This window comes from Sapajus apella, unplaced genomic scaffold (assembly GCF_009761245.1).
Source record: "Sapajus apella isolate SASKATOON/1434 unplaced genomic scaffold, GSC_monkey_1.0 scaffold36, whole genome shotgun sequence".
Lineage (NCBI taxonomy): Eukaryota > Metazoa > Chordata > Mammalia > Primates > Cebidae > Sapajus > Sapajus apella.
In genome coordinates this window covers 11,870,778-11,896,214 of record NW_022436976.1, presented here as the reverse complement: position 1 = coordinate 11,896,214, position 25,437 = coordinate 11,870,778, and the positions used below count along the sequence as shown (strand labels likewise).

The window sequence follows — 25,437 nt, the reverse complement described above, 5'->3', positions numbered from 1 at the left end:
AATTATAGGAACATGAAGAAAATGGATAACATGGCTAGTCAGGAACAAAATGCCTTTACACTATTGCCCCGAGGGAATGGGGGTTGGGGACATGACTAAAATCCCATACTCATGTCTCTCTGGGCCTGATACATTTTGTGTTGCTCATATAGCTCAGACTGCTCTGAGCTATTTTTCTCTTCTCAGATAGATGTGAAAGATAAGAGAGATAAATCAGATATGTGAGTGGTAGAATCCTAGGTGTTAAAAGTAAACATATATAGGTCTCAATCTATTTATAATTATTTACTAGTTTTTACATAAAAGTAATTTCTTAATTCTTAGCTATTAGTTCTTTACCTTTCTTAATTTCAAAACAAACATTTATGTTAACATTTTTTCTTTGAGTTTCAGTAGCTATTTCAGAAACAGATTTAGATGATAAATTAGCATAACATAAAACTGATGATTTTGAGTTTTAAGAGTATTATCTTTCCATCTCAAATATTTTTGCACATTGTATTAAAACAAATGAGTAAATTGCAATAAGTAATCATTGCAAGTTTTCTCTAGCTGTAACTCTTCATTTGTGGGGCCATTATATATTCTGTTGCCCTGTAAGTTATGTGCAAGTTGTTACCACCAGTTATTGGGCAGAACCAAAAATATAAATGTTGATTAAAATAAAAGCAGAACATTTACTATATAGCTAATATAGGTTTATATCTACAATTGTTGCTGCCTCTAATCTGACCTAAATGCTTAATTGCATGAAAAATTTTAAAATTTTATGAAATACTGTTTTGTAGGTGCCTTCATTATGATAGAGTCCCAAACTATTGTATCAATTATTTGTAGACTATTTTCTATCAATCTTTAACCTGGTAGCAACAGCAAAACATTGGTTTTCAGATGCATGCATATGTAGCACTGTACATGGCTCAGAAGAGCCTGGGTCCTTTCCCACAGAGAGCTTACTGTATTACTTGGCTATATAAGGCATATGCCCAGAAAGCAACTAAAGTACCACTTTATATAGAAAATAATTAAGGATCAAAATCATTAAAAAGCAACTTTCAGAGGATTTCAGGTAAGTCAAAGATAAAAGTAGAATAGAATGCTTCTTAGAGGATATGGAGCTAAAAGTAGCGTTTGAAGAACAGGCATTTATCTTTTCTCAGGCTTTTCACAGCATACTAACCTCTGCTTTCTCATAGTGCTTAGAAGTCTCATGGAAAGAGGTAGAAAGATGCACATCAGAGAGTGGGAAACTCGTACACTTATTGCATTTGTATCAACATGGTCTGTTTATATTTTCATATTCCCCATTAGCCTGGGCAAGTCAGGGTTTCAGGGTCAGAGACTGCTCTCTTCATCTCACATTTTCTGAACTAAGCATTGCGTCTTACACAGATAAAATGTATAATTAATATTTTTTAACTGAACCAAATTATTGTGGTGTTTCTTTGAATGTCACTTTAAGAAGCAATGGCCTTGTTGGTATAAGTATGACTGCTTGCATATAGTATCCAACTTGCCCAATACCTTTTATAATTTTAAAGGAAAAAGGATATTTGAGCCCACAGGATGGGACACTTTTATATTAAAGTTTGTGGTTGTTGAAATTATTTGAGTGAAAAGAAAGAACTCTACTTTTCCCATGGCAAGCAAAGACAACTGAGGCTTTTACCACCCAGTTCAGAAAGTTAATTTTGATCTTCAGTAGATGTCCCTTGGTATATGCAGGGGATTGGTTCTGAGGCCTCTCAAGAATAACAAAGTCTGAGGATGCTCAAGTCCCTGGTATTAATCACTGTAGCATTTGCATATTACATAGGCTCCCTTACGTAGGCTCCCCGTACTTTAAATCATTGCTAGATGACCTATAATATCTAGTACAATGTAAATACTGTGTACATAGTTGTTGCAGTGTATTGTCTAGAGAATAATGATGAAGGAAAAAGAGTCTATATGTCTTTAGTACAGAGACAATCTTTTAAAAAATTTTTTGACCCATGGTTAGTTGAATCCACAGACGTGGAACCTATGAATTTAGAGGGCCAACTATATATTCTAAGGAGAATCTCAAGGAAGGAGTAAAAAGTAGTTATTTTCAGTGAAAATGATGAGAATGATAGTATCTATTATTTATTTGTCACAGTGTGAAAGGAGCTTTGCTAAGCTCTTGTCATGCTTCCATTTATCTACGCAACTCTATGGGATAGTTATTATTATCTCCATTTTACAGATAAGAAAACTGACTTAAAAAAAAGAGACTAAGCCTGAAGTTTGTAGTGTTCTATATGTTCTACTTTAACAACAACAACAACAACACAAAATCATGTCAGAAGAGAGAGAAAGAGCATACTGATGATATTGAATAGGCATCAGCAATATTTATCAACCTTGCTTTCTGTACTTTAATCTTTTAAAAACTCAATTTCTTTGACCCAAACTATTTCTTATATCATCTTCTCATGCTTCTGAGTTCCTGCTTTATTTCTTCTTTCATACCTGATGTTCTGCTGGTGTGGAGCAGATATTGCAGAGAAGGCATGTAGATAGGTTTTGTTTGGCCTAGAGTGTTTAATACTTTTAAAGTGACCATAATTCAAGCAGGAATGTACCTCTCTAATTTGCTATAGCCCTAATCACCTACCAACTTATACTTAGCCTAATTTATACATTCATTTTGTGGCATTAGAGCTTGCTAGTCATTATTTATAGCTTAAAGGATTTAAAGCTTTTTACTTAATACTAGAAGCTGTGTGTGCTTTCTTGGAAAAGTATATTTTCCAAATTGTTTGACATTGAAACAGAAACATCACTGCAAACATATATGGATCAAATGTGTGGTATTCCCCTTAGATATAGTATTATATATGTTATATTAACATATATAAGTAAGGAATGAAATAGTGATACCTCCATAACAAAGTGGCCATGACATTCACATGAAATATATATATATGAAATTATTTTATAAATTGTGAAGTACTATATAAAATGCATTTTTTATTATTTTTATTTATTTATTTATTTTTGAAACAGAGTCTCACTCTGTTGCCAGGCGCCAGGCTGGAGTGCAGTGGCACAATCTTGGCTCACTGCAACCTCTGCCTCCCAGGTTCAATCAATTCTCCCACATCAGCCTCCTGAGTAGCTGGGACTACAGGCGCACGCCACCACACCTAGCTAATTTTTGTATTTTTTAGTAGAGATGGGGTTTCACCATGTTGGCCAGGATGGTCTTGATCTCTTGACCTCGTGATCCACCCGCCTGGGCCTCCCAAAGTGCTGGGATTACAGGCTTGAGCCACTGCGCCCGGCCCGTTTTTTATTATTCTTAACCACTCATGTGTTCCGTTATATATTCGGGATGGAAAAACACTCCACAATTAAAACCATCTTTGCAAAAATTATAGCTGAGAAAATTATGGCAGTGAAAGATCTGACTTGACTCCATTTTGCTTCTACCCTCCAAGCTGTACTTGTTCACTCCTGGGCATAGGCCACACTAACTTTGGGAGGAACTTAATTTATAGTCTAACCTTGAAACTAAGACAATAGCCCTTTCCCAAAACAAATCTGTTTCTTTCCTGGGGACTAGACTGCCTTCATAGGACTAACAAAGTAGCCACAGGATTAGAAATAATGGTCTAGGAATCACGTAGCTGGACTGCTGCAAGATTCTAAACCTCCCCAACTTGATTCTGGGGATAATATTGTTATTGTAAAATCTCAAATCAGTGCTTGAGATATTTTGCAGACACTGTACAGGATAGCTCAGCTGGTACTATGCAGACTGATAAACTGGGTCATCTGGAACTGACTCAGCACAAAGAGGACAACTGAGACACCCTATGATTTCATCTCCAATCCAACCAATCAGCATTCCTCACTTTCAGACCCCTACCCACCAAGTTTCCTTAAAAACCCCATCCCCCAGTTTTTGAGGAGACTGATTTGAATAATAATAACACTCCTCTCTCCCATACAGCTGGCTGTGCATGAATTAAACTCTTTCTCTATTGCAATTCCCCTGTCTTGATAAATCAAATTTATCTAGGCACTGGGCAAGGAAGACCCATTGAAGGGTTACAACAATATTCTAATACATAAAGAGATTTTTTTTTAATGTGATATAACTAATTAGTTTGGGGTCTAGATCTGAGAAGGACTCACTGTTTTTGACTGTCAGCTTATTCTGGTGGGTATAAAGGAAAATAATGAGTGATAATTTAAAAATAACCAACTTTCCAATGACAAATGACAGGTAATTTAGAAAGACAGAGCTTTTATGAGCTAAAAGAATCTTAATTTTGAAGATGACATTTAACTAAAATAGTGAAGATTTTAGGAAGTGCCAAAGAAAAATATTATTGTTAAAAAATTATAATAGTTTCTTTAATTGACACATGCATTTGCCTCTCAGTTGAATGCAAAATATAAAATTCCTTCACTTAAGAAAACACAGCAATTAAGTAAAATAAACAAATTGTCAATTTTCTAATTTTGTAGTCCTGGAATTCCTTATATTATAGAACCCCCCTCCCAGTTATTTCTTTAAGTTGTGACTTTGCTAATAAGTGCTTACACAGAAATAATTTTGCTTCCATTGAAAAATGTCATCTTCAGGAGTCTTCTGAATATCTATATGCAGACCAATTAACTGATTGCATTATAATACTTATGAAAAGTCCTGCAAGAGAACATGACTTTTGTGAAATCCCTGACAACCCTGTGTCTGTGATTCTCTAGTATAAAACCAGTCATCACAAGTGGCATTTTTAATTTTATCAATTATTTTTACTCATTTGCTCTTTAAAAATGTCAATTAATTAAATAATATAAAATGCTTATTGAATGAATGATATGATCTAGGGCCTTTGCTATGCCCTAGGTGAGAATGACATATCATAACACTTTGTCCAGCAGAGCTTAGAGCCTAAGAAAGCATTTACAACATTCCTGAAGAATCATTTGGAGGCCTTTAAAAAAAAATTCAAAGACATTGAAGGGACTGATTCAGAATGTCTTAAATTGGGCCTGAGAATCTATACTTTCAAACAAGACTACTAATTAATTCTTGTGATCTAGGAGAGGAAACATTGTTCTAGTGCAGTGGTTCTCAACTGTGGCTGCACAGTCTCTGAGAGAACTTTAAGAAAATCCTTATGCTGATTACATCAGAACCTCCAGGCTTGGGGCCCATGTATCACAATTTCAGAAATAGCACTTTAAGTTATTCCAATAACTCAAGGTTGAGAACTACATTTTAGTCTGATGTCAATTACTCCTCTTAATCATTTGCCATACAACTTCATTGTTCTCTGTTGCCAAAGTGAAGTGGGAATGTCAGGGAATCAAGTCACAATGTAACTCCAAATGTTTTCAAAATCATTAATCTAATGTCAGCTTAATCATTCATTTATTTATACATTTGTCTATCCACTTATTTAGTGATGAATGTCAAAGACAGAGAGCCACAGACTCTATGGTACCTATGGCACAGAATAGGTCCCAAGATTTGGCAGTTTTCAGGGAAGTTGTACTATACGAGGCTCCTCCAGAGCAAATGACTTATAATTTATGTATGGCACTAGAAAGCTCCTAGGAGTATAGAATCTTCACAGGTAGCTGAAACAGATATAAGAGTTTCAATACCAGACAACTACATTGCACATGGTTTATGTAGGTACTATATACCCATATAGTGCAGAATTATATGTATTAAATAGATATAAAGAGAAGGATGCATATATATGTGTACATATGCTATATTCTTCTAGGGTTCATAGCCTTGATTACCCACATGAACTGCAGTGTACACTGCAGTAGTCTAATATTAACACTTTGATTTCTGTTTTGGCTATCTGTATAGATTTTACACTCCTGGGAACTTGCTAATATCACCCATGAATTCTAATTTGCTCCAGAGGAGCCTAGCACAAATAACACGACTCCCATGGAAACTGCTAGATCTTTGAAACTTTCTATGCCATAGGTACCATGGGTCTGTGGATCTCTGTCTTTTGAATGCACTATTATATCAATGCACATATAAGTATACACATTTATACATAAATGCTCATATAAACATACACATTTCCGTATGTTTGTGTAATGTTTCCAGCCTTTTAAAACTAGAAGAAAGGCATCAGCTCTACAGAGGGTGAGTTCAGGGATGATTTTCAAATCTCCTCAGCATGAGAAATAATCACTACCATTGGAATACACAGAAGAAAATTTAAGTATAATATACAATGGATGCCTTAGGGATTAGGACTACCCGTGGTTCTGAAATGTTTATGCCCAAAATTGTAATCTGATTTCAGATTTTCAAGTTAATTTTTTTCTTAAAAAATGCAATCAGCTGCAATCAGACTCAATTTTATTACTGCTTTGAGTAATGAAAAAACTAAGCTATACAATTTATGAATATTTCTAATACGAAATTCAGGTTAGGGTAGTTTATCTGCTGTAACTATACAGTCCATAATGTATAATGGCTCCAATACAATTGAAATCTGCATCTTGATTGTGTGGATGAACAAGACGTTGAGGTTTTCCCTATCCATGAGGTTACTCCGGACCCATCTTAACCTGTGACTTCTAGGGTCTCCTTGGGGGTCATCCCAATTCAAGTGAGCATTAATGAGGCAAGAATATATAAGATGTGCATGACATGTTGTATGGGCCAGGCATTGGCATGAAACACATTTAAGGGTGGTGTCAGTTTAACTTTATGATATAAATATATCATTTCATCACTTCAGCTAATTCCCAGAGGCATTTACACAAATTATAATGACCAATGTGACTTGACAATGACTCTGAGGGCTTGGTATTGGGTGGTACAGGCAGCTCTATCTTGGTGGTGCCATATAAGGTTCTGGGAAATGTAGTCTACCTGTGTGCCCAGAACAAGAGGAAATGAGTTTTTGTGGTCAGCCAGAAGTCTGTGCTACATGGACCCTAGGAACACTGGCGATAACAGGTAATAGATGTTTGAGTAATGGTTATAATTGAGAAGGCTGATCTAGATTTGCATGAATCAGTTATACAAATGTAATGTTAGTTGCATACTAAATATTTTTAGTTTATGAATGCATTTTCACAACTTATGAACTAATACCAGTAATTGGGAAATGAATGAAAACTACTTAATAAAGCATGTTATATAGGAATTAATTTTGAAATAACTCTTCTAATTCACTTTTGTTAACTTAAAAACATGAGACTAGCTTTGGGAGTGTGGGGAGATGTATTAAAACATGGCTCAAGAGGGAAAACATGTAACTATATGATTATAATAATATGAAATAAGCTATATACATTTTAAAACATTAAGTGATAGTCCTGTGCACTATATGTCAGTAAACACACACACACACACACACACACACACACACACACACACACTTTTTTCTTTAGAAGTAAAAATTAAAAAGACAATGACCACTACATTTAGAGAACCTTGTACCACATCCCACAGAAGGGGCTCCTTAACTATTTAGTTGTACAAATTAATCCTGTTTATGAACTGTACTCAGTTGATGTTCAGTCCTAATTTCTATCCCCATTTCTGACATGCTCAGTTTCCATCTGAAGTCAGTCTGTCTGTCCTCAGCTCCCTGAACCTCCAGAAGAAACAGTTCTCTCTGACTCAAGTTTCTACCCATTATTTACACAGAAATTCACCATCCAGCTCTTCCTGGTTTTTCTCTGAGGGTAGATTCATCCCTGCCTCCTCAACTAATGCTCATAGTTTCCAGAGGGCCAACTATGTCCCAACCATCCCATGACATTTCAATTTAGTTAAGATTCTCCGTCCATGCTTCACTACTAGAATGTCCTTTAGTCCTGAGTTTTTCTCTTTTTGTCTTCTTATAGAAATAGCTAAAGTTTCCTCCCAGGGCCAGTTAAAATGTTGTTCTTCTCTCAGCTGCCTTCATTAGAATGTCTTATTTAATTTTGGCTACATTCACTAATTCTAAAAATAGTGCCCTTACTTAACACCCCATTAAGTAAATTCCCTTAGACACATACACCCTTTAAATGAAAACAGGTATATTTAAGTCGGAAAAAGTCATTCGTTTTCCCCACACTGTCATATTGCTTGCATAAACCTGGACAAACTTGCCATCTCTCACAGTAGTTTGCATCAGAATCTTTGCCTCATTCATCCCAGGCAGACGAATCCCCCAATCTCACATCTTCTGTACACCATGTGAAATGCTACACAAGACGATGTGTGTGTGCAAATGAATGTGTCTGTATGTATAACAGCACAGAAAGTCAGGTACTAATTTGACCAAAACTAGAAATCTTGTGATACCAACATTTACTTTTTATTTCATATAAAAATAGTGTTACTCCACACTGGAACCTGGCATCAGGATTTCTTATTTCAGTGCTTTCTTGTGGTTCACTCTGCAGCTTCTTTCCTTAATACAACACTCACACCCAGGGAATGCTCAAAGCTAGCGTGGCAACGGTACCTTCCCTATAACAATGTCACCTTCCCTCACCCACAGACTGAGCGTGGAGGGAGAAGCGACACCCCTCCTGATCCTCTGAAACCTTTCAAATGCTTTCCTGTAACTGGTGGTGAACTCACTGGCCTGCAATTTTCTGGTGTTACTGGTTTCTTACATTGCCATTTTCTATTCTTTGGGGATATGGCCTGTATAAAGTCGGCTTTTGAAAATGTCAACAAAAGCTTTTCTCTGTTCGGCTTCGTTTCTTCCCTGCTCTCATTTCTTGGGAGGCACCGTGAATGCCCTCTTGGCACCTTGTCGATTTCCTAAGCAGCTAACCTTTCAATAATGATATTAATGCTGCTGTGTGGTAATCTGTGCATTTCTCACTTCGTTTTCAACCGTTGCTTGCTGAGATTCATTTGTGTTGTTGTGTTCTTAAGATTCTGGAATTTGAGTGCAACCTGACTAGGGACCCAGAGCCAAAATTTCTAGCTAATAAATGAGAAACAATCTTAATAAGTGGAAATTTCTTTCTAATTGATTGAATTTCCAATAGCTAGCTATACTTTGAATTTGGCCTAGAAAAAGAGATACAGATAATTATAAACTTTTTAAAAGTCTCATTTAATATTTTCTATTTCAAAATCCTCCCTATTTGGAAGAAAGTTTTCAAATAATGTTAGTCTTCTCTGGCTGGGATTACAATGTGGATGCCTCTGCGGTTATGTGTTGATGTGGGCTATCATCCTAAAAGACCACAGGAGAACTAATTGGGGGCACAGGCTCTGAAGCCAGACTAAGCATGTTCACAACCCACCTCTGCCACATTTTACCTGTGTCCTTGGGCAGTTCACTTAAAATATCAAGTTTCTAATTTCTAAGATGGTTATATTCATGCCTATCTTATTATATTTAAGTGAGAAAATACATTAGCATTATTAGCATTATTTTTCTTCTTTAGTCTTCTGAATCTTTTCACTATTTAACATTCTTGCATTCCCAAGTTGCTTTCCTGAATGAAATGTTTCTAACAACCTATCTCTCCGTTTTGATTGTATTACATAAACTTTGTTTATAATATCTCAGATGGATAATTTCTTCTTGCCATAAAGATCTGAGAAATAATTGGATTGTCTGACTGTAGATCTCTTTCTGTAGAGAAGGTCAAGGGGATTCAAATAACAGATTGCTGCCTTCATTAAGACCTCTTACCCTTCATGGTTCAAACTGGCATCAGGGATTCAGTCTGATACTCCCATTAGACAGATGCAGATCTGGAATCAAATTTGATTACACATGTAGCTGAGGGTTAACACGGTTATTTGATTATCCAAGATCCTTCTCAGTGATTCTTCTTTCTGGGACTCCTTCACAAATCTTAAAGGAGCAAGTTAAACACCATCCATTTAGACATTCAACAATCATTTATTTGGAAATATAATGGCACAGAAGGGAAAGTATCACCAGAGGCACATTTTCGAGACTGAAAAATCCAAGTAGGAGAGGCTCCATCTTTGCAGAGGATGTGAATAGCACCTATTAGATTAGGCAGCTTTTCTTCTCTATACTTAAGTAGCACCCAGCAACTCAACTCAGCAATTGTCCTTCAGACTATAAACAGCCAGGGAGGATGTTTTCAAAATTAGCATTGAGGAGGTTGTCCCTTATCCTTCCTTCAATAGTGGAAGAAAGGGAAGAATTCATCCTATCACACCTTCTTGATTCCCAAGAGACAATCTTTTTTGTCATTTCTATCCCTGTTCTTATTGTGTTGCTGTTATGTCACTTGACATTTTTCTCCCTCAGATTCCTCATTTACAAAATGGAAATAATGATGCCCATGTCTACCTGGTCACAGAAATACCCTTGTGATTAATAAGGGTACCAGGACAACAGTCAATGCAGGACATTAGAGAAAGATTCTACAAGAGATATTTGTATATAATTTATATTAATTGCATAAAGCAGAGTTACCAGAAAGTCTGGGAATAAGATTCATTTTGTATCTAACTGCTGCGTCAGTACTATTTGCAGAGTAGTCTAGATTATCTTTCTCTAACTGAAGGTGAAAGGTTTTGTAGTTACCAAATGATGTGGGAAACAGCATAGTCCATTTCTGAAAGATGTACTGTTTCTTCAGCCAGCATGGAGGAAAAAGCATGCAAGCACAGAATGATTAGAACTCTTTAATCCTGGAGGGATGGTGTTTGTATCAATTATGTTTCAAGCCTTGTATGTGAAGAACTGTATTCTTAGTCACTAAACCCTCATTTAATGGCTTTAGCGACCTACAGAAAGTTAGTGAAAAGCATGCCTGGTGCCACAGATGAAATAGTGTTAGGGCATTGACGATGTCTGCCTTCTTTTCTTTTGGGAGGGAAATCCCCCTTCTAGATTCTTAAAATAGCAGTTGGCTTTCATTAAATCTACTCAGAGTTAAGGGTCTGGGGATCATGACTGACCTTTTTCTTTGGGAATGGAGCACATTTTAATAAGCTTTCTCCTGCCCATGGTCTCTGAAAGACTTAGCCTCTGGCAGGCCCTTGAATTGCAGGGTTTTATAAAGAAAAGGATTGATTACAGGCTTCAAATTCTTTCTCTTTCTTTAATTCCTTTTTTTTTTTTTTTCTTTTCATACAAAGAATGTGAAAGATATTCTGAGTCTTCTTCTATTGAGATACGGGTGGCCTTACAGGCAGACATTTAGCATTGAACTTTTATTAATCTTCTGTGAGTTTGACAAAGTTTCTTCTTTTTTGCTTCCTAAATATCAGTGAGGCTAAAGAGCTGTTACTTGCCCAGCTTGTTCTTCAGCACTGAAAGAGCCAGAGAGAAAAAGAGTTTTGTTGTTCTTGTTTTGTTTTTTGGCTTTCTTGGTGGAACTGCACCTATAACCTCCATCTGAAAAGCTTCATTTAGTACAGGTCTTAACACATGCTGTTCCCTCAGACACAAACATTCGCCCTGCCTTACCTCTCCCTTCTTCTCTGTGCCCCTCCTCACGCTTCCTCCAAAAAGCTTTCCTTCTAACTCCTGTCTATCCCAATGCTTCCTTCAGGAAGCCCTCCTATATGTTCCCACAGCACATCATACTCTTGCTTATTTCAGGACAGCACTTCTCACGCTGTTGAATTTGTTCATGAGCTTGAGTGTGTTCCCACTACACACTAAGCTTAATCCCTACAGAAGCTGTGGATGTTTCACCATTTTATTCCCAGTGCTTTGCACAGTGACTGGGCCCTAATAAAAATTTAGTTAATATTTGTCAGATGCATGAATGAATTAATATAATTCAAGGAACATAAGATTAACATATATTAATGTTTCTTTATGCCAGGGATTGAACTCAATGCTTCACAGACATCATCTAATTAAATATTTGTAACTTTATATGAAGGCATTTTTAAACACATAATGACAGAAAAAGGCTTAAAGAGGCTTAGAAAATTATCAAGGTGATAAAGCTGGTAAGTTACAGACTAAGGTTATTACCCATACTGTATAGTCAGCTAATCCAAAATATAGGGATATATGGTCATTTAGCCTCACAAAACATGAGCAGCACTGACTGAAGAGCAATGCAATGTATTTATCAGATTGCTTTACCAAGGGGCTGTACTTTCTAGAATTCATAGCTGAAATGAGAAGGGAGTTCTCACTTAATATTGAACAATTTTGTGACATTTAGTCGTATAAAAGTCATTCTTTTGCTCAATTAAGACTGCTATTCCACAAGACACTTATCTGGCTATTTTGTGTTATAGGTAATTATCTGCATGCTAGTCACTAAGGCTGTCCAAAAAAAAAAGTAAAACAGTGAGAAAGGGAAAGACAATCAGTTGTTTGACTGATCTGATTTTCTGTTTTATTCAGGTGAAAAGTTAGATAAATAAACTGATTTTGCAGTGTAGCTATAGCCCAAGACTATCTGATGATTTTGAAAAAAGAAATAAAATACAATCCCCTGAAATTCTAGTGATTTCCAGTCACTACTGACCATGTAGATTTGAACCAATACTTGCTTTCTCTAAACCAATTGATTTTCCTTCTCACAGGCAACATTTTTATTTTCTAACCTGCAGCATTTCTATGCCTGACTGGAATATTTTTGCATTTGATTAATGTTTTCATTTGACTTTCAATGAGGTCTCGAAACAGTTTGGCTTGTCACAGTCAAATTATTTAAATGTTCCTCTGAAAAGAGTATGTGGGAACTAAAATCAGATTCATGTGAACCTGAAAAAACAGTGGCAACATTTCCTGAACTTGTTAAATTTTTTGTCTAAATTAATCATTTCACAATTTTGTTTCATGTTGATGTTCAGCTTCTTAAATATAGTGATTATTGGATTCCTTAATGGAAAGCTTTTCATTTTTAGCTGACCCAGAAGTTGGTCTCTGATAAGGATTTTTATTACCTTTTTAAGTATTCCTTATGGTTTCAACAGCACCAATATATTATGCCTTCTATTCATATTAGTAAAAATTATTTTGATTTCTCTAAACTATCCTTTTCACTTCTCAGCTACTCCTTACTCCTCCTAATTGATCAGAATTATCTCAACTATGGGTTCAAATATGGTCAACATTCTCTGCCTTCATTCCGCTTATGCCCTGTGAAAGAAAGTAAACATAAAATAGTACATACCATATTATCCCACTTATATATAATTTTAGAAATTGCAAACTAATCAGTGGAGTTGAAATGAAGATTAATGTTTTCTTAGGGCTGGGGAATAAGAAAGGAGTTGATTGCAAGAGGGACAATGAATCTTTTGGGGGTGACAGAAATATTTTGTGTCTTGATTGAGATATTGGCTTCACAGGAGTATATAACTAATAAAACTCATCAAATTGTAGTCTTTAAGTAAATGTGCTTCTTCCTTCTAATGTGGATACAAATAAATTGCCTGACATGTGTGATAAATACAAAAAATGAAATTCTTGAAAAGACATATGCAAAGTAATGTGAACTGACACCTTTCCAATCATGAACAAAGGTATTTGTCCTTTCTAAAACCTGAAAAAGGAGAAATAATCATCTGCCAGATAATTTCATCAAGGGTATCAAAAACAATTCCAGCTAAAGGAGAAAACTCAACCTAAATAAACTGGAAGTAAAAAAGGTTTACTGGCCGTGCGCGGTGGCTCACGCCTGTAATCCCAGCACTTTGGGAGGCCGAGGCGGGTGGATCAAAAGGTCGAGATCAAGACCATCCTGGTCAACATGGTGAAACCCCGTCTCCACTAAAAATACAAAAAATTAGCTAGGCATGGTGGCGTGTGCCTGTGATTCCAGCTACTCAGGAGGCTGAGGCAGGAGAATTGCCTTAACCCAGGAGGCAGAGGTTGCAGTGAGCCGAGATCGTGCCATTGCACTCCAGCCTGGGTAACAAGAGCGAAACTCCGTCTCCAAAAAAAGAAAGAAAGAAAAAAAAAGATTTACTATGATGGACTGATGAATACAAATCTGTATCACACTGAGGTTAAGGTAGCTGTCCACAAAGTCCAAGCACCATAAACACTGACAGGAAGGAAAATGAGAGAGTGCCTTTGAGACTGTGCACTTACTTTCTATTCTTGTAGGTTCTGATCTGATGCAGAAGATATTCAGTGACAGAAACTACTCCTTAACCAAATAGGAAAGTGCATACATTGGATAGCAAAAGAAAGGCCTAGAGTATTTACATATCTGATAGGGCTTGGTTGTGTTCCCACCCAAATCTCATCTTGAATTGTAGCTCCCATAATCCCTATGTGTCATGGGAGGGACCCAGTGGGAGGTAATTGAATCATGGGGGTGGGTCTTTCCCATGCTATCCCCATGATAGTAAGTTTCATGAAATCTAATGATTTTATAAAGGGGAGTTCCCCTGTACATGCTCTCTTGCCTGCCGCCATGTAAGATATGACTTTGCTCCTCATTTGCCTTCTGCTGTGATTGTGAGGCCTCTAGCCACATGGAACTGTGAGTCAGTTAAGCCTCTTTCCTTTATAAATTGCTCAATATTGGGCATGTCTTTATTACCAGCGTGAGAACAAACCAATACATCATCAAACAACTGGTAGATTGAAGACTTTAGACCTATTCAGTACTAAAAACAGGCAGATACAGCTTCTAAAAAGAAAAAATATCTACCCTAAAATCATTCCATTTATTCAGAGTAATGTGTTACTAGATATGCAGCATTGAAATGTGGAACACGGGGGTGCAGCTAGAATGGGTTTTCCTTTATAAAATATCCACATCTATGGAATCTAATGAAACTTGATATTGTAACTTGGAAATAAATACGAAAAATTAATTAATTTACAATCAAGTTCAAGAAAGAAAATATAAATAATATAATTCTTGTTTAATAAATATAAAATCAGACGTCTTCCAAATTCAAATTGTCAGGCACTTTTACCTAGTCTCAACAAGAGGAAATTATACATCAAATAACTGGTCTGTGAAAAATACTTCCTTTTGCACTCTGATCTAAGGTCAACTAAGCCCCAATTCAGAAAGTTGGATTGGACAGTTTAAAATTAGTTGACAGAAAGAAATTAGTGTGAATTTTAAAGCTTAAAAATGAACACGATTAAGGTATTTGTGATAAACTAAATCATCCCTTGAGGACTATAAGTGACTCACAAAAATATAGTTCACATGGATCTTATTTCGGCAGCAGTTCACTTTGCTAACCTTAACTGTACACCAAGGATATGTACTCATTGTCAGGACAAGGAAGGCTTGGGCATTTCAGAAAGACGTTTGTTTACTTGTAAATGTTATAATTTCTATAGACAGGCTACATAGGATGTACTATCTGTATGCATTCTTATTATTTGGCAAATACATTTCACAGATAGTTCTTGCTGAAAGGAAGCTATAATCATATAACTTCTACTCCTACCTTTGTTCAAATGACTCAACAATTGAACAATATAAACAACTTACGATGTGTGCTTCTGATTTTGTTTCACATTCTTTATTTTGAGTGTTTGATTAGTGAAGTGCCATAGAAATCATATTTTTGTCAAATGTTTGTATAATCAGCAAGAATACACAGCTTTATACATAAGAAGTTCCTGCTCTGAAGACTGAGATTCATTGCTAGAATTTGTTTCAAAAAGAGAACCATTTGGACTTCCCAAATTGAAGCCCTTATCTCAAAAGTTGGGCCTGTCTTGCCCAAAAAAGCTTTCAGTATTACTTCTTATAAAGGAAGTTACCGTGGATTTTGGTCAACCATACAAAGACTAGGAATCAAGATGACAGTTTTAAGAATAATGGAAAATGAAAGAGAATCTGTAACCAAAGTATAGCAGAAAGACTATGCACTTTGAAGTCAGAGATATTGGGGCTTACTCCCAGCTCTGCCACTTCAAAACACTGCAATGATTAACAAGTTATTTCTAAACATCAATTTCTTCATTATAAAATAGGGACAGTATCTGCCTCATAGTGTTTTAAAATAACTAGCAGTGTCTGGCACACAGTAGATATACAATAAATGTTAGGTTCTTGGTCTCTTTATCTTAAATGGTTCTAGAAATAACTTGTTTTAATGTATGTTTATTAAGGTACCAACTCTCAGATCTTTGTTACAAGTAAGTTTCAAATAATACATTTAAAGAACACTTAATAATTCCTATCTGTCTTCTCACTCTCTACTGAACAAATATTATTCCTCTTGATGGTCACAATATGCTTTGTTTAACTCCACTAATCATCATGAGAAATAGCAAGAAAGAAAGGAGGAGGAAGAAGAGGAGGAAAATGCAGATGCAATGGCAATTCAAAGAAAGTAATAGTTCAAGGTCAATATTAAAAATATACCTTACCATGGTGAAACCCTGTCTCTACTAAAAATACAAAAAGTAGCCAGGCGTGGTGGCTCGTGCCTATAATCCCAGCTACTCAGGAGGCTGCAGCAGGGGAATCACTTGAACCCAGGAGGCGGAGGTTGCAGTGAGCCGAGATTGCCTCATTGCACATTCCAGCCTGGGTGACAGAGCAAGACTCTGTATCCAAAAAAGAAAAATAGTCAAACCATAGCTAATCATTCTCCCTCTCCTCATCTCATCCACAACATCAGACTTTGCCTTATCTCAGCCACCTGAGATCTGGTTAGATATAAAGGAAATATTGGGCCACCATAAATAATTTGTAGGTGGAAAATTGAGAATTGACATGATCCTACTTTTAATTATACATTTATTTATTTTGGCATAGACTTCCTGTCTTATCTGAAAAATATAACAAGGAAAACAATTCTCATATTTGAATGTTTTCATGATATTTTATATTTATTTTTATTTTTTGATTCTTGAAAAATGTACCATCAAACCACAGATACAGGATCTCATACTAACCTTCCATACTGCCAGAGTAACATATCTCAGGAATGTCTCCTCGCCTCCAGGTTTCAAATCAGACAAGAAATAGTTGGGAAGTCCAGGACAGTACAGGAACTTATTTCTAGGAATTCTTGTCCACAATCTATGACATTCACGTGCTGCCTACAACAGATAGCTAACACCAATATTTAACCATCCTCGAAGCAGCCATGCAACTTACAGTACTTTGTTGGATGGAGAGAGCATGCCCCCACCTCAGTATCTGTTAACTTCAAGGGAATGGACCAAGATACAAGACTCTCTGGCACTGTTATTGAGAATAGCTTAGTACAGGAGCATTTGCCATAGGTCAGCAAGAAATTAAAATAGCACAAGCTGGAAGTAATGAGGGTTAGATCTGAGACAGAAGCCATGAGAAAGCAAAGGAATCTAAAGATTATAGATCTATGGTAGAGGTGAAATTGACTGGATCAGGTAACCGATCCCAAGTAAGAGTGGGAAGAAGAAAAAAATGGAAAGATGTCAGTATTTCAGCCTAGTTGGCAAGGTAAGATGCAGTGTTACTGAAACATACTGGTAATGAAGGGGTGATAGAAAATAAAATAGAACTTTAGCAAAAGCCACATGTATGGCCTAAGGACCTTTTTTGAGTTGAAATCTTACTTTGAATAAGATAGTACACTATTGAGATGTTTAAACAAGAGAGGAACATAATCTGCTTTATTTATTCATTTATTCAACAAATATTTATTGAATATGTACTATATGCCAACTCTTTTTGGACACTGGAGATACTGCACTTGCCAAAACAGAACCTGCCTTTGTGGAGGTTATATTTTATTAGTTTAATTCTAGAATATTCTGAATGTATTGGGGAGAAAAGGCCAAAACTGAAAGCTGCAAGAGCAGCTGGAAATATATGGTGACATTCCAAGTGGCAGATGAAAGTGAGTTGGAATAGAATGGAAACAGTGGAAATGGAGAGAAAGCAATGGATTTGGTGGGTTTTGTTTGCTTGTTCATTTAGGTAGAGTATACTAAGTACATATAGGAGATGAGAGTCAGAGAAGAAATTGGCAGACACAGATGAGATTTTTGAGATGTTATTGGGAAGTAGCTTTTGGCCATTTTAAATTTGAGGTACCTATTAGACATTTAAGAAGAGACCTTCAGAAATCAGTTTGAAATACAAATCTAAGCTCAGAAAGAGACAAAAACTTAAATTATATACTTAAGAATCTTGGCAAATAGATGTCCTTGAAAGCTATGAAGTGAATGAGATCATCTCTGGAGAGAGCAAAGAGAAGAGGACCTAAGCCAGAGAAGTGGGAGCTATCAGAGAAGACTGAGAAGGCCTGAGAAAGAGAACAAAGGAAAGCCAGCAGCAAACGGTGCTATAGGATTTGAGAGGGGAGCATGTTTCAATTAGTCAGAAGTTATCTACTATGTTGAATATACATGATAATTTAAATAAGATGAGCAAAACATACAGATGGTCCTTGATTTGGGATGGTATAGCTTATTATTTTTTGACTTTACAGTAAGTTTATCAGGGTATTGAACGTGCTTTCCACTTAGGATATTTTCCACTTATAATAAGTCTGTCATAAGTGGATAACTGGATTGTAACTGGAGGGAGGCATGGGTCGGGGGGGATTTTAAGGATGGGAGCTACTAGAGCAGGTGTCCATGATGAGGGAATAATCTGGTACAAAGGAAAAGTAGATGTTGCAAAATAGAAGGATCTAATTGTGTGAGCAAAATCCTAGCACTTGGCTCAGGGCCTGGCAGAGATAGGAGCTCAGCATGAGTCTGCTGAATTACAATAAATTACTTAAACCCAGCAGGTAATGGAACTGGGATTTAACTCCTCATCTATGACTCCTGGTTTAGTTCTCAAGTCACTAGACCATGCTGTCCATAGCCCTTAGTCCAGTCTACTTCTCATCTATAAAGTCATTTCTCCCGGGTTCCATCAGTAGCCCTTCTGCTTTAGATGCAGAAACCCCTGATTCAATTTCGTGCAGGAATGGATTTCTCACAAATAAGGATAATCCTCCATTTCATGTCTACTCACTTGGTTGACTTCCTGTTTTCCACACTCTTCCCACAAGAGGCTTTGCAGTTTCTATTTTCTGAGACATTCAAATAAATGTGAGTTGGTATTGTGACCAAATACCTCCTGAAATGCATATTTTTCCCCTTTATCATTTTTGAAACAAATGAATGAATTGCAAAGGAGCTACATTAATGAGATGTTTAATTTGAGGTTTTAATTTTGCAAATGTTGGGAAGCATAATTAAGGTTCAGGCAGTACCATAAGTGTCTTCAGGAATATAAAATAACTGATTTTGCATCTAGAGTTTTTGGGAACATTTTCTGCCTAAACACAAACCACTTATAGCTGTTTTCCTGTGTTCTAAATTCACCTCAGGCACTGTGAAGACACAGAACATGTAGTCCTCATAGAGATGGCAAATAATCAGCACGGCTGTCATCATGACAATTAGCAGAAAGCAATGTGCTGAGAGGAGTGAAGGCATAGGTGAAAAGCAGTGGGCACTGGTTTATATTTATTTTATTCTCATAATTGCAAGGCAGCTTTCTTCAATTTTATTCTATATGCTATCTCAGGTAATTAAATCAGTAGAGAAGGACAGGAATATTGAGTTAGATAGCGATATAGATAGAATAGAAAAGACTTCTGGATAAAAAGATGAGCACAGAAAGGATTTGAAAACTTAATAAACGAAATTATCCTCAAGAATTTTATCTGTATAAGCATACCATATAGTTAAAAGGAAAGAAAGAAAAACTTGCATGGGCCTGGAACATCTATCAAAAAAAGTTAGCTTACTTTATGGGGTAGAGAAAGGGCTACTTGTATTCAAGCACCTGAGATGGCTGTTTCTTTAGCAGACCACCAATGAACTAGAAGTGGAAATTAACTTTCCAGGCAATTTCTATTTCTTATGCTATGTCTAAACATACAACCAGTTTGAAAAAAATAATAAGGTGAGTCAAGCAACAAATGTTTAAAAAATTGCTATTTCTACTTCTTTTTGAATAGTATACAGCAGCATTTTTGGCACCACAGAGTGGTTTTGTGGAAGACAACTTTTCCACAGAAGGTGGGGAAGGTGGGGAGGGGGGCTGATGGGGAGCAAGGCCTGGTGTGGAACGGTTTCTGGATGAAACCGTTCCACCTCAGATCATCGATCATGAGACTTTTGTTCATAAGGACTATGCAACCTAAATGCCTTGCATGAATAGTTCACTGTAGGGTTTGTGCTCCTACGAGAATCTAACGACACTGCTAATCTGACAGGAGGTGGAGCTCAGGCAGTAATGATGACCCGCTTGCCACTCACTTGCTGTGCAGCCCAGTTCCTGCGGTGCAGCCCAGTCCCCAGGCCACAGGTTGGGGACCCCTGTCATACAGCCATGAGATAAAAATAGTAGAACTATATTGATTTGTTGGACTTGTATTAGGTAGGACCATATCAAACTGGCTTTGGTCAAATATTGCCTTTGGTCGAATATTGGTCAACATGATTGCAAATCAACAATATTACTCGGTTCAAGGCAATTCTATCTTTAAGCTAATAGGAAAAAACCTCCTCTTATGATCAAAATCAATCAATATACATTTATTTCATATGCAGGCTGCACCAGATGTTTCAATTCAGTGATAACAAAGCTTTTGGGTGTGACAGTCTCTTTTAGTATTTCAAATTAGGAAGACCTCAAGTAATGCTGTTGAGCTTTTTTTAGAGTTAGTCTCTTTTAGACTATGCTTAACCATGCTTCCCTAAAGTGAATGACTCCTATAAATATTTTTTTATATTTTATTTACTATATGAAGGAAATAATTTATACAGTGGTCCATTTTCAAGACAAGGTGCCTTGAATTGGCTTAGATCAGCAAACTACAGAAGAGACAGTATATACTAGGCTCCTGCTTGGATAGTGGACATCTGCTGGTTGAACCCCACCCTTTTCCCCCTCTTAGTTGCCCTCACCTGAACCAAAGAAGTTTAGTCTGTTCTTATCAGCCTGCCCAGCTACTTAGGTCATAAGTCAAATACTTGAAGAGCCCCTGAGCTAACTAGGATTGCAATGCATTGTGGGCTGCAAAAAAAAAAAATAATAATAATAATGCATCAGAACAACCCTAAAGAAAATATCTAAAGCCCCTATGCAATAACCAATAGGTGACATCCGGCAAGACTGTGACCCCATAGTACTCAGCCTATGAGGAACCAGGAGAGGACCTGCGTACTAGGGCATAAATTGCTTATTTTAACTATTCTGGGGGTGCCTGCCTATTAGACACCCGATCTTGCAAGCCCATCATTAGAAGCCTCACTTTCACTGTTCTCCAGGTCTCTGAGTCCATTCTTTGGATTTGGATGGTTGAGTTTGTTCCTCACAACCTGGTGGAACTCTATGCCTTTGTGGAGTGGGACTCCAGCCAAGAGGGGAGATGTGTCTCACCTGATTTAGGTGGCCTGCCTTGTCTGGGTGTCCCAGCTCCTCACAGAAGCCATAGACAAACTAGAGACTGTTATTCAGGAGACAATGAAAGTGACACAGGGAGAAAAGCAGGTACCACAGCAACCGGGCAACCTCGTGCACAAGCCAGGGCAGAACAATTGGACTGTAAGTCCTGCCTTGGTGATTGGGCAAGTTCGGTGTGTGACTGAGACGTATCCTAGGTATGAAGCAAGTGTGGAGTCCCAATCTGTGGTTCCATTCTCCTGTGAGGGAAATGGCCGGAGATGGATGAATCAATTTTCAGGGTGTGCAAGAAATCTTCAGTGGTGGGGCTGAGTACACAGGGAAAAGCTTAGACACAGAGACTAACCGAAAGTGTGAAATAAGAATTCTAGGCCTAGGGAACAGAGGAAAGAGGGAACTAAAGACACTCCATCTGAAATTCTCCCAGAATTTCACTGGAGAGAATGCTGCAGGTTTGGAGGGATACCCTCAAACCAGGGACAAGGAAAAGCAAAAGACGATAAAGTATTGTTGTTTTATCTGGCCCAAAGAGCCCATTCATCAGCCTTCAGTCTCTTGGCCTAAGTTTGGCTCAGATGAGGACTAGGTGTGCCAATCTTTAATTCCTTATGTGAATAATAAAACCTCATCCTCACGAGAAAAGATAGTGAATGCTCCCCCATAAAGAGGGAGAAAAAGAGCATAGTAAAGAGCCCTCACCCAGTGAAAAACCCTGGGATCCCCTAACATGCTTGCCCAATCCCATACATCTCACAAAGTAGAGGATAGGGAGATCAGGAGGCAACAGGAAGGCCAGAGGAAGAGGAATCTGGGGTTCATGAAGGAGCTAAACCCAATGCTCCTTTAAATCCTTATCCAAGCTTGAGGAAAGAATTAGAATAATGTAAGAGAGACATTGAGAATGTCTCTATTCCTTCTAAACAGCAGATGTCTAACATGTACCCTCTTAGAGAAGTCCCTATGAGACAGAGAGAGGTTGGTTTTGTTAATGCGCCTCTAAAAAGTACTAAGGTTAGGAAATTTATAAAGGAAATGAGACCACTCTTAGAAGATCCCCTCGATTTAGCAGAGCAGCTAGATCAATTGTTAGGACCCAGTTTTTATACTTGGTCTGAGATAATGTCAATCATGAATATTCTGTTTACTGGGGAAGGGAAGGGAATGGATTAGAAGGGCAGCCATGACCATTTGGGAGAGACAACACCCTTCCAGGCTAGGAGTAATGACAGCTGAGTAGAAATCCCCAAATGCAGATCCTGAATGGGATAATAATCACCCCAGAGACTGAGTCCAAATGCAAGAACTTAGGGACCTAATAATTAAAGAGTCCACTCCTAGGACACAGAATGTCTTGAAAGAATTTGAGATCCAACATGAAAAATAGGAGTCTCCCTCTGCATTTCTACAGAGACTTAGGGATCAAATGAGAAAATATTTAGGATTAGATCCTGAGGACTCATTAGGGTAAGGCCCCTTAAAGGTTAATTTTGTGACTAAAAGCTGGCCTGATATTACTAAGATACTGCAAAAGATTGAAGAATGGAAATAGAAACCGATTGAGGAATTACTGAGGGAAGCTCAGAAGGTTTTTGTAAGAAGAGAGAGAAAGAGTTAAGCTGCTGACCCTCAAGGTAGGGGAGAGCTAGCCACGCAGCTGGGGGTGGGAGTTGGCCGCTGAAAGTTGTTGATGAAAGCTGCTGCTGAATCTTTGTCATTTCAGCAGTGCTGTCCATCTTTGCAGATGGACAGAGCGGAGCCAGGGCACACCACAGCTCGGCTCACACACAGAGAGAGAAAGAGGAAGATACTGAGCTTAAGGGAGAAAAGAAACAAGGGATGACAGAGAGACAGAAGAAGAAAACGAGTTAGAGAGAGACTGAAATAGACAGAAATCAAGGAGAGACACAGAAGGTGAGACCAAGGAGAGAGATAATGTAAGAGGAAGAGTACCAGAGGAAGAAAGAGAAAGAGAGAATGGCCATAAAAGACGGGAGACAAGGAGACTAAAGTACAAGTAAGCAGTAGCTGCCATGGCCAAGCTGGTAGAGGAGAGTAGAAAGCTGACCTTCAGTGGGCTCTGGTAGTGAGCACCCTACATTAGGTCAGGAATATATTAAATCAAAGAGCTGGAAGATGGTTGACTGGTTCCCGAATTTTAAAATATAAAGCCATATTACTAGAAAAAGATAATTTGGTCTTAACAACATATACTTATTTGAATCCAGCCAGTTTCTTATGAAAAGGAGAGAAGAATGAGGAGGCATTAGATCATAACTGTTTAGATATCATAGAACATCAAACTAAAGTTAGAGCAGAACTTAAAGAAACTCCACTACCTGATGAGATGAGGCTGTTTGTGGATGTGTCACCCTGAGTGATAGATGGTAAAAGACACAATGGCTATGCTGTCACTGATGGAAACAATCCTTAGGTGAAAAAGGCAGATTACCCAATAACTGGTCAGCCCAAACCTCTGAATTTTGCAGACCCTAAAGCTCCTAGAAAGCCAAGAAGGCACTATATATACTGATTCCAAATATGCCTGTGGAGTAGTAGACACTTTGGAAATATCTGGACAGAGTGAGGCCTAAAAAATAGCAGGGAGAAAGAATTGATATATGGGGAACTAATCAAACAGATTTTAAAACCTCCTGCTTCTGCAGAGGTAGTCATAGTTCCTGTAAATGGCCATCAGAAAGGAAACACTATAGAAGCTGTAGGAAACAGGCTTGCAGGTAAAGCTGCTAAGCAAGCCTTCCTGGAGGAAGAAGTGAAACTGTTTAGCCTAATCCCAGATATCCCTAGGATGGTATTAAGACCCCAATTTTCTAAAGAGGAGAAAGAGCTGAGCAAGATACGGGCCACGCAAACTAAGGATGGGAGGTGGGTGCTCCTTGAAGGAAGAGAAATAAGCAAACCCATAATGAGAGAACTGACGTCCATATGGCATAAAGAAAGATATTTGTGTCTCCAGGCCATGTGTAATGCGATACTCAAGATTTATGGGCAAGAGGGATTTACACCCTTGCTAAATAAGTGTGTGGGGGTTGTATGACCTGCCAGAGAATTAAAAAAAAAAAAAAAGGCATTTAGAAAACAGACTACCAGAAGGAGACCTTCTGGGTTAAGGCCATTTCAAAGCATTCAAGTAGATTTTTCAGAAATGCCCAAAATAGGGAGACTAAACTATCAACTGGCAATGGTAGACTGCCTCTCTGGCTGGGTGGCAGCCTTCTCCCTCCCAACTGCCACTGCTGGGAATGAGGTCAAAATAATTTTAGAACAAATTATACCCAGATTTTGCCTGATAGAAAATATTGATTCAGACAATGGGAGCCACTTTACCTTGAGAGTGCTAGAAGGAATTATGTAAGGTTCACATATTAGATGGGATTTCTATACCCTATGGAATCTCCTCTCTTCTGAAAAGCAAACTGCTAAACTAATCTTAGAAACTAAAGGCCAGATGTGCTGGCTCACACCTATAATTCCAGCACTTTGGGAGGCTGAGGCAGGTAGATTACCTGAGGTCAGGAGTTTGAGACCAGCCTGGCCAACATGACTGAAACTCCCTCTCTACTAAAAATACAAAACATTAGCTGGGAGTGATGGCAGGTGCCTGTAATCCCAGGTACCTGGGAGGCTTAGGCAGGAGGATCACTTGAACCCAAGAGGTAGACATTGCAGTGAGCCCAGATCATGCCATTGCACTCCAGCCTGGGCAAAAAGAGCAAAACCCCATTTCAAAACAGAAAAAAAAAAAAAGAAAAAAAAAAAGAAAAGGAAACTAAAACACCTTGGACCAAATGTCTCCCAATAGCACTCCTTAGTATTAGGATAACCCCAAGGAAAGACTTGGGATTTTCCCCTTACAAGTTATTATATGGACTCCTGTATTTAGGTAGGACTACTGTCCTTCCTAGTGTGGAAGCCAAAGACCAATTTTTAAGAAGTGATATACTGGACATATCCTCCATCCTGTCATCCCTTAGATTGAAAGGACTCCTGACTCAAACCCATCTCTTGAGTTCCTGGTTCACCACTTTCAGCCTAGTGACTCAGTGCTAATTAAGACCTGAAGAGAAGACAAGCTCCCCCCAAGCT

General features: G+C 37.8%; 1 protein-coding gene and 1 long non-coding RNA gene across 2 annotated transcripts in view; both read left to right on the top strand.

The window, feature by feature from the left end:
• LOC116564091 (serine/threonine-protein kinase TNNI3K) overlaps positions 1–25,437 on the top strand; it is a 324,743-nt gene that overhangs the window by 157,771 nt on the left and 141,535 nt on the right. The window lies entirely within an intron of this gene.
• On the top strand, positions 3,271–24,417 carry LOC116564096. Its single transcript, XR_004274717.1, has 2 exons — positions 3,271–13,591; positions 13,906–24,417. It is a non-coding gene; the product is annotated as an uncharacterized LOC116564096 (long non-coding RNA).